Source organism: Salvelinus fontinalis, unplaced genomic scaffold, assembly GCF_029448725.1.
Source record: "Salvelinus fontinalis isolate EN_2023a unplaced genomic scaffold, ASM2944872v1 scaffold_0217, whole genome shotgun sequence".
NCBI lineage: Eukaryota > Metazoa > Chordata > Actinopteri > Salmoniformes > Salmonidae > Salvelinus > Salvelinus fontinalis.
The window spans coordinates 15,579-25,307 of record NW_026600426.1 but is presented as its reverse complement, the minus strand read 5'-3'; the positions used below and the strand labels follow the sequence as shown (position 1 = coordinate 25,307).

At 36.7% G+C, this 9,729-nt stretch overlaps 1 non-coding gene across 1 annotated transcript; it reads right to left on the bottom strand.

Annotated features, from left to right (window-relative positions):
* Positions 1 to 9,358: 9,358 nt before the first annotated feature.
* On the bottom strand, positions 9,359 to 9,477 carry LOC129844738 (5S ribosomal RNA). Its single transcript, XR_008757996.1, has one exon. It is a non-coding gene; the product is annotated as a 5S ribosomal RNA (ribosomal RNA).
* Positions 9,478 to 9,729: the final 252 nt, after the last annotated feature.

The window sequence follows — 9,729 nt, the reverse complement described above, 5'->3', positions numbered from 1 at the left end:
CGATTTGAAATCCAACTTGTTGCTTGAAAAGCTGAAGATTAGGGGTAGATTTTATATAGAAAACATTGTTTTCTGTAAAATGTTGGGAAAGGGGTCAAAACGGCAGTTGTTTGTGAAAGTTTAAAAACCACATGGTAGTGCATTTAGTAAAACTGCTGTAACGTAAACTCCATACTGAATAAACCTTCTCCGCATTTGACAAGCAGAGAAGTAGAGGGAAGTTTTAATCTAATATATTTTTGTCAAAGTCTTTGGTTTAGTGGTCAAAATGATAGTTGTTTTGAATTTAATGAATCTGCTAACTTCTGACATTTTTTACCGAAGCCAGAAAAACAGGCGAAGGGTTACGAAAATAGCTCTAGTTACAGATTGGTAGACCTGATTTGAAATCCGACTTGTTGCTTGAAAAGCTGAAGATTAGGGTTAGATTTTATATAGAAAACATTGTTTTCTGTAAAATGTTGGGAAAGGGGTCAAAACGGCAGTTTTTGTGAAAGTTGTTTTGAAGTTAATGAATCTGCTAACTTCTGACATTTTTTACCAAAGCCAGAAAAACAGGTGAAGGGTTACAAAAATAGCTCTAGTTACAGATTGGTAGACCCGATTTGAAATCCGACTTGTTGCTTGAAAAGCTGAAGATTAGGGGTAGATTTTATATAGAAAACATTATTTTCTGTAAAAATTTTGGGAAAGGGGTCAAAATGGCAGTTTTTGTGAAAGTTGTTTTGAATTTAATGAATCTGCTAACTTCTGACATTTTTTACCGAAGCCAGAAAAACAGGCGAAGGGTTACAAAAATAGCTCTAGTTACAGATTGGTAGACCTGATTTGAAATCCGACTTGTTGCTTGAAAAGCTGAAGATTAGGGGTAGATTTTATATAGAAAACATTGTTTTCTGTAAAATGTTGGGAAAGGGGTCAAAACGGTAGTTGTTTGTGAAAGTTTAAAAACCACATGGTAGTGCATTTAGTAAAACTGCTGTTATGTAAATTCCATACTGAATAAACCTTCTCCGCATTTGACAATCAGAGAAGTAGAGGGAAGTTTTATCTAATATATTTTTGTCAAAGTCTTTGGTTTAGTGGTCAAAATGATAGTTGTTTTGAATTTAATGAATCTGCTAACTTCTGACATTTTTTACCGAAGCCAGAAAAACAGGCGAAGGGTTACAAAAATAGCTCTAGTTACAGATTGGTAGACCTGACTTGAAATCCGACTTGTTGCTTGAAAAGCTGAAGATTAGGGTTAGATTTTATATAGAAAACATTGTTTTCTGTAAAAATGTTGGGAAAGGGGTCAAAACGGCAGTTTTTGTGAAAGTTGTTTTGAATTTAATGAATCTGCTAACTTCTGACATTTTTTACCGAAGCCAGAAAAACAGGCGAAGGGTTACGAAAATTCCTCTAGTTACAGATTGGTAGACCCGATTTGAAATCCGACTTGTTGCTTGAAAAGCTGAAGATTAGGGGTAGATTTTATATAGAAAACATTGTTTTCTGTAAAATGTTGGGAAAGGGGTCAAAACGGCAGTTGTTTGTGAAAGTTTAAAAACCACATGGTAGTGCATTTAGTAAAACTGCTGTAACGTAAACTCCATACTGAATAAACCTTCTCCGCATTTGACAAGCAGAGAAGTAGAGGGAAGTTTTAATCTAATATATTTTTGTCAAAGTCTTTGGTTTAGTGGTCAAAATGATAGTTGTTTTGAATTTAACCTATCTGATATCACAAATGTTTGCGATATGACGAAATACAATCACATTCAGACACACACACACACACACACAGACAAATGCATGAAACCAGTTGATTTATTATCGATAACATCTCAGATTCCCTTGTGCTTTTGATTTACTCCATAAAAGAAGGGTTGTAATTCCAACATGGAAAACACAGGGCCATCAGACACCAGTCCAGTTCCACTCCTCACCAGCATTATTTCCTTTGATCATTTGAACAGGGCGAGGGAGCACAGAGCACACACAAGCTGCATTCAGTAACAATATTCTTATTTGTCTTATAAATAAAAGGCAGTTGCTCCCTGACAACACAAGGAACTTTGATCGTATAAAAAGGGCAGGGGAGACTAGCCCATAGAGGCTGCATTTAGTCAATTCAGCAACAAATGCTTACTACATGGCAGTGTTGCTGATGAAATAATGCCACACCCCCTAGTGGACAAAAGGCTTACAGCACCTGGTATTCCCAGGCGGTCTCCCATCCAAGTACTAACCAGGCCCGACCCTGCTTAGCATCCGAGATCAGACGAGATCGGGCGTATTTTTTTTTTTATCTTTTATTATGAAAAAACACATAATATTTACAACATTCAATCAATAATAAAAATGAATGAACAATTCATCCTTTTACAAAATAAAAAAATCAAAAATAAATAAAAAAAACCTATTAAAAACACAATCATCCACTAAATCAACTTAATAATGAAATACAAGTTTCCCATTTGACAGAATTTCAATAAAAGTACTCCCCCACACAAACAATTTTTCAAAATTTCCTCCACCGTATCTATATATTATCTCTATATTTCTCTCTAATATGCTCCTAAAAAAACCTTCCACACTCACAATTTTCCCTTCATAATGACCTAAATTCCTTCTTAATCTTATCGCATATCTAGCATGACTTATTACAAAATTCACCAAATTAATATTTAAAACTTTACTTTTCCCATTTAAACCAAAAAGATACAACCTCCTCCACTCCACCCCAGTAAAAATCTCTTCTCCCCAATGTTTTACTAAAAGCCCTTTTAAAAACTCATGAAAATCTTTCAACCTACTACATTCAATAAAATAGTGCATCAAATTTTCCACCCCCGTACCACAAATATCACATTCTCTTTTAATATCCCTATTTATTTGATGCAAAACCACATTTGTAAAAATCCTATTATGTTTCAATTTAAAATCATTGTCTTCACATTCTATAAAATTATATTTTACTTTTACATTCTTCCATATTGATTTTACATCCATGTTTGGAAACACCCTAGACCACACTTTCTCCGCAGCAGGACTTTTTATCTCTTTTAAAATACATTTTCTATAAACCATTTTAACTTTTAGACCTGATAAATCATGTTTCTCCCCATTACTTTCATAATATAAAACTGGTAAAGCCCTAGATCTTTTAACCACCTCTTTGTTTATTAAAATCACCCACTCCCCGGGAATACATCCTAATATTTTCTTATACATATTCTCCACAGTAGTTTTACTTATTTCTTCATCTACTTCAACCACATTGTCATATATAGCCTGAAATGGAAGAAACCCAGGAATTACCTCATATGCTATGTCACCTATCTGCCTCATCCCAGCCCTCATAAAATATTTACAAAACAACATCATATTATTGCACTTTATCTTTGGATTTAAAAATATCGGCTGATTTAAAATATTTTCTAAACTGGTACATTCATAATAAATATTTGGTAAAAACTGCCCCCAAGCCTGAAACACTTCTCTGTAAAACAAAGGTATATTACCTAACATTTCCTTCTTCATACTCATCAATAAACCATTGTCCCCCATCCTCCCAACCTCCTGCAAATACTCTTTAAAAAACCTTTTCCACCCATAATCCAATTCACCAAATAAATATTTCCGTACCATTTTTACTCTAATTGCTGTTTTCCTTACACTTAAATCTGCCAACTTCAAACCCCCCTCCTCATAACCTGCAATCAAAGTTTTAAAAGCTATTCTCACCCCCTTCCCTTCCCATAAAAAATCAACTACAATTTTATTCATTTCAGATAAAACCCATTCTGGCATATCCAAAACATTCATTACATAAATAAATATTGACATCAACAATGAATTTATGACAATTACTTTCCCTTTTAATTTCAAAGACCTCCCCCTCCACATATTTACCACCTTTCTAACTTTATTTATTACACCACTCCATGTCAAATCCCTAGCTTCCATTTCTTTCACCCCTAAAAACACTCCTAATACCTTAAAATAATCTTTAACCACTTTAAAAGGAAAATTCCCCTCATTAATCTTCCCAATATACATTACTACTGACTTCTCCATGTTAACCTTTGCACCCGATGCTTGTCCATATACTTTAAAACACTCCATCACCCTTTTTACACTACCCTCATCTCTAACTGTTATAGTGGTATCATCTGCGTATTGATGTATCAAACTAAAACCTCCTTGCGGAGTCTCTACACAATTTATAAAATTATCTCTTTTAAGAAATGCTGCTAAAGGTTCTACCGATAAAACGAATAATAAAGCTGATAAAGGACAGCCCTGTCTCACAGATCTCTCAAGAATAAAAGAATCGGTTAAAACCCCATTACATTTCACCCTACTTTTTGCCTTCTTATATAATAATTTTATCCATCCTATTATTCTATTACCAAAACCATATTTATCCATTACCCTAAACATAAAATCATGTTCCACCCTATCAAAAGCTTTATTTAAATCTATGCTTAAAACAATTCCCCCCATCTTATCATGATTCATTTTATTTATCACATCTCTAATTGTATTAATTGTATCCGCAATATCTCTACCAGGCACACTATAATTCTGTGTAGGTGCTATAATATCATTTAAAACTTGCTTCATTCTATTTGCCAGTACCTTAGCTAAAATCCTATAATCCGAATTTAATAAACTAATTGGCCTATAATTCTCCAGTTTTAATTTACTCCCCTTATTTTTATATAAAATCGTTATCAGCCCTGTCACCATAGATTCAGAAATACTATCATTATCCTCCATATATTGATAAACTTCCAATAAAATAGGTGCTAAAAAACAGGCATATATTTTATAAAACTCTGCAATTATTCCATCTACTCCAGGACTCTTATTTACTTGTAAACCCTTAATCGCATCTTTAACTTCATTCAATGTTATCTTCCCATCACACATTTGTTTATCCTCTACCTTAATTTGCACATCCACACTATCCAATATCTCCTTTACACACCCCTCATTCACCTCCCCTTTCTTAAATAAATCCTTGTAAAAATTCTGCACTGTTTCTAAAACCTCTACATAATCATTGACAACTTCACCCTTTATATTTTCGATCTCTCTAATATATGTTCTCCTCTGTTTATTCTTCTCTAAACCATGAAAAAATGAAGTACATTTCTCCCCCTCCAAAACATACTTTGCCTTACTTCTTATAATTGCACCCTTACACTTATCTATTTCATATTTAGTCAATTGTGCTTTTAATTCCAAAAACTTTCCTATATTATAATTAGGTTCACTGTCACACTTCCTCATTTCTTTATCCAATTTAGCTCTCAACTCATTTTCTTCTCTTTTCATCCTACCTCTCTTTTTCCTTGCATATCCTATACTAAAAACTTTTATTTTTTCCTTAACCTTATCCCACCATGAACACTTATCATTCTCTTTCTGCTTATCCTCCATTTCACATGCTATCAAAGATTTAAGATGTTTCCCATATTCCTCATCTCCCAAATCCCCTGCATTCATACACCATATTCCACCCCCTGTTCTTTCCTTATCTAATCCCACTGAAAATGTTAAACCTGCATGATCACTAAAAGTTGTAAAAACATAATTAATATCTTTCATAAAATTTCTTAAACCTTCTTTTACTAAAACCAGATCTATCCTCGTTTGTTTTAAATCCCCTAAAACCACCTGCCTTCTAGAAAATTCTCTTTTTTCTGGATTTTCCTCTCTCCATATATCAATTATTCCTTTTTCTAACATCATCTTCTTTAAAACCCCCCTAGATACATCATTTCTAAAAATAGCTCCTCTTGTCATATCTAGTCTATCCATTTTAACATTAAAATCTCCAACTACAATACAGTTCCCCTCACACCATTTCCCTATCTCTAAAAATAAATTTTTGCGCTCTATTTCAGTATTAGGCGCATAAATATTTATAATTCTAAAAACCATACTCATATATTCAAAATCTACAATTAAAATCCTCCCATTATTATCATTATATATCTGTTTCACATTATCCACCACATCCTTCCTCAATAAAATAGCAACCCCACTTCAATTCCCTCTGCCATTATTTACATAAATAAAATCCCTCCATATTTTTTTTACTTCTAAAACACATACATTATCCCAGTGCGTCTCTTGAATACATAAAATATCGGAATTCTTCATTTTTACTATTCTATTAAATTTTTCCATTGTCCTCAAACCATTTGCATTTAATGACAATATATTAACCATTCTAATAAATAAAAATAAAAAATATATATATAATTTCATTATCCTCTACCTGTTATCCAGTTTAATTTCCTCTTCCACCCTTTCTCTCCCCCTCTTCCCGCCGCTTTCCTCTTCCTGTATCCTTCCCTTGTTCTTTCAATCTTTTCTCCATCATCCGTATCCGATATATCCTCCAAGTCCATGTTTTCCAGCCAACTCACCCCCTTGACATCCACATCCGTTGTGCTCCCCGTATTCATCTCCGTTTCTTGTATAGTCGTTGTGCTCCCCGTGCTCATCGCCGTCTCTGGTATTGTCATCAACTCCATAACTCCCTCCATTTCTTCACCCCCCGAGCTACTTGTTAGTGCTGTGCTTTCCCCCAAACCCTGTGAGTCCCCCGTGCTTCCCCCCAGTCCACTCCCCCCCTCCTCCTGAAAACTCCCTCTTCTTATTTCTGAGTCCATACTGCTCCCAATTTCATTTATCTTCTGATCCTTCTTCCTTCTTCCTTCCTCCGTCTCTCCGCCTTCCACCACGTCCTCTCCTCCATCTTCTTCTCCTTCTTGCGTCAATACCACTGCTTCCTCGAATAGTGCTTGACTCCCCTCTTCAGCCATAACCTCTCCACAGTTGCACTCCGCCAATCTCTTTCTGCATCTACCACAAAAATTCCTTTCCTTCTCTCCATCACATTCTTTCGCATAGTGTCCTTGATTGCCACACTTAAAGCACTTAAATTCCGGGCAGTCCTTAACTATGTGCCCTGGTTGAATACACATACGACACACTCTGACCTGTTTGTCATGAATGACTCTGAAATATTCTGCTCCCTCCAACGTCTCAATTCTTGTAGAATAAGGTAATGATGTCACTTTTCCTGTGAACTTGACCTTGCAGAAACGTGTCCCGTCAACCACCTCCGTTCCTGGCCAAACTCTCCTCCTTATCTCCGAGACAGCCTCCACTCCCCAGCTACTCAGCTTGCCCAGTATCACACCATCTTCTACATATACTGGGAGATTCATGAACGACACCACCACTTCCTTCACATTAATATCTCTCGCCAGTATCTTGGTGTCCTTTATCCGTATTCCATCCATTAGCCGTTCTTTTCCTTTTTCATTCCTCATCGTAACTTCATACTTCTTTTCTCCTTTCATTCGGCATCCCACCACCTCTCCACACACCTCCTTAATTGCTCGCAGTAGTTCCATTGTCGTCACTTTGTCTTCTCCTTCCAACTCAATTGCCACCGTGTATTCTTTTCCATATTTCATTCCTTCTTTACCTTCATTTTTCTTCCGTTGCGCATTTTCGTTGTCCTTGTCCATTCCGTTTATTGTTTCCATGTTGTCCGTCATAGCAATTCAAAAAAAAAAAAAAAATGAATCCGAAAAAAAACCTCTCCCCCAAGCAGCAAAACTGCAAGGGGGGAAGACTAACCAAACTTAAAAGTATTCAAATGCAAGAACAAAAAAATTATATTGCAAAAACCAATTAATTAACAAAAATAGCTCTCTAGCAAACACTCTCCAGCAAACACTTACTCACAGCTCAAACACTCGCACCTGTCGTCACTTCTCCAATCAGGAAATGCGCATTCAGGCTGGTATGGCCGTAAGCGAAGGTGCATCTCTTGGCACACCATATAAAGTCAAAGTGAGTCTGATAAACAGACATTGCATTCTCACCAATTAGATAAGCAGCTTGAACTTTGGCTCACTCAAAAAGTGGAAGAAGTTACATATATTGTAGCCATCACTTTTTAGCACAGATAGTTGGATGAAATACAAACAAACCTTGCAAACATTTCTAAGCGAGGGCACATATTTCAGCCTTGTGGGAAAAAACGGACAAATACAATGACTTCTGACAAATACATCATCAGCAACAGTTTCCCATGCAGCTATCCTACTAGCCACGATAAATACACAAAAGCTCTGGATGTTGAAAACCTATTGCATTGTTCTGTGCTAAGGAGGAACGCATGTATGGACAATTTCATATTGGAAGCGCATGACACATCATGCCCGGGGGGGGGGGGGGGGGTTAGAGTGGCTTCCCAACTATCTCCTGATTGAAGTACCAGCGTGGCATAAATACAATGCTGCATTTCGCAACATAATGTTTCGACAAAATGCCAACAATATTTTACAAACAAATGTTTCCACCTTTCGATTGGTCCACAAAGTCTCCTTCACAACTGACTTCAAAGATCTCCATAAGCACAGTCAGTTGACTCAAGTCATCCTTAAGCCTGCCGCCATGCAACGGTTTATCATTAACAAAGACATCAGGGTAAAGCACAAACGATCACTACCATAAATTTTGCAATCGAGATTCACACATTTGGAAAATTCACAAGGGGTCAGCACAGCCAGAGTGCAATGACTGAGCCCCACACCAGCTGAACCACCTTCTTGATGACAGTATCTCTTCTGCTTAGTGGAGGAAAAGTCTCTCCAGTGCCAACATTTTCCGCTAACGGTAACCACTTTGTGTTCTGATAATATCATATCACATCGACCTGCGTTAAATGCCGTTTAGGAATGCACTTGCACACAGAGTAGTGAAAAAGTAGTTTATTTTGTTTACTAGATTATATCAGTGAACCACTAGATTCCCATCATGCAACACTGTCGAAAAAAATCACCAATTACTTTTTAATATCTTAACCTATCTGATATCACAAATGTTTGCGATATGACGAAATACAATCACATTCAGACACACACACACACACACACAGACAAATGCATGAAACCAATTGATTTATTATCGATAACATCTCAGATTCCCTTGTGCTTTTGATTTACTCCATAAAAGAAGGGTTGTAATTCCAACATGGAAAACACAGGGCCATCAGACACCAGTCCAGTTCCACTCCTCACCAGCATTATTTCCTTTGATCATTTGAACAGGGCGAGGGAGCACAGAGCACACACAAGCTGCATTCAGTAACAATATTCTTATTTGTCTTATAAATAAAAGGCAGTTGCTCCCTGACAACACTAGGAACTTTGATCGTATTAAAAGGGCAGGGGAGACTAGCCCATAGAGGCTGCATTTAGTCAATTCAGCAACAAATGCTTACTACATGGCAGTGTTGCTGATGAAATAATGCCACACCCCCTAGTGGACAAAAGGCTTACAGCACCTGGTATTCCCAGGCGGTCTCCTATCCAAGTACTAACCAGGCCCGACCCTACTTAGCTTCCGAGATCAGACGAGATCGGGCGTATTCAGGCTGGTTTGGCCGTGAGCGAAGGTGCATCTCTTGGCACACCATATAAAGTCAAAGTGAGTCTGATAAACAGACATTGCATTCTCACCAATTAGATAAGCAGCTTGAACTTTGGCTCACTCAAAAAGTGGAAGAAATTACATATACTGTAGCCATCACTTTTTAGCACAGATAGTTGGATGAAATACAAACAAACCTTGCAAACATTTCTAAGCGAGGGCACATATTTCAGCCTTGTGGGAAAAAACGGACAAATACAATGACTTCTGACA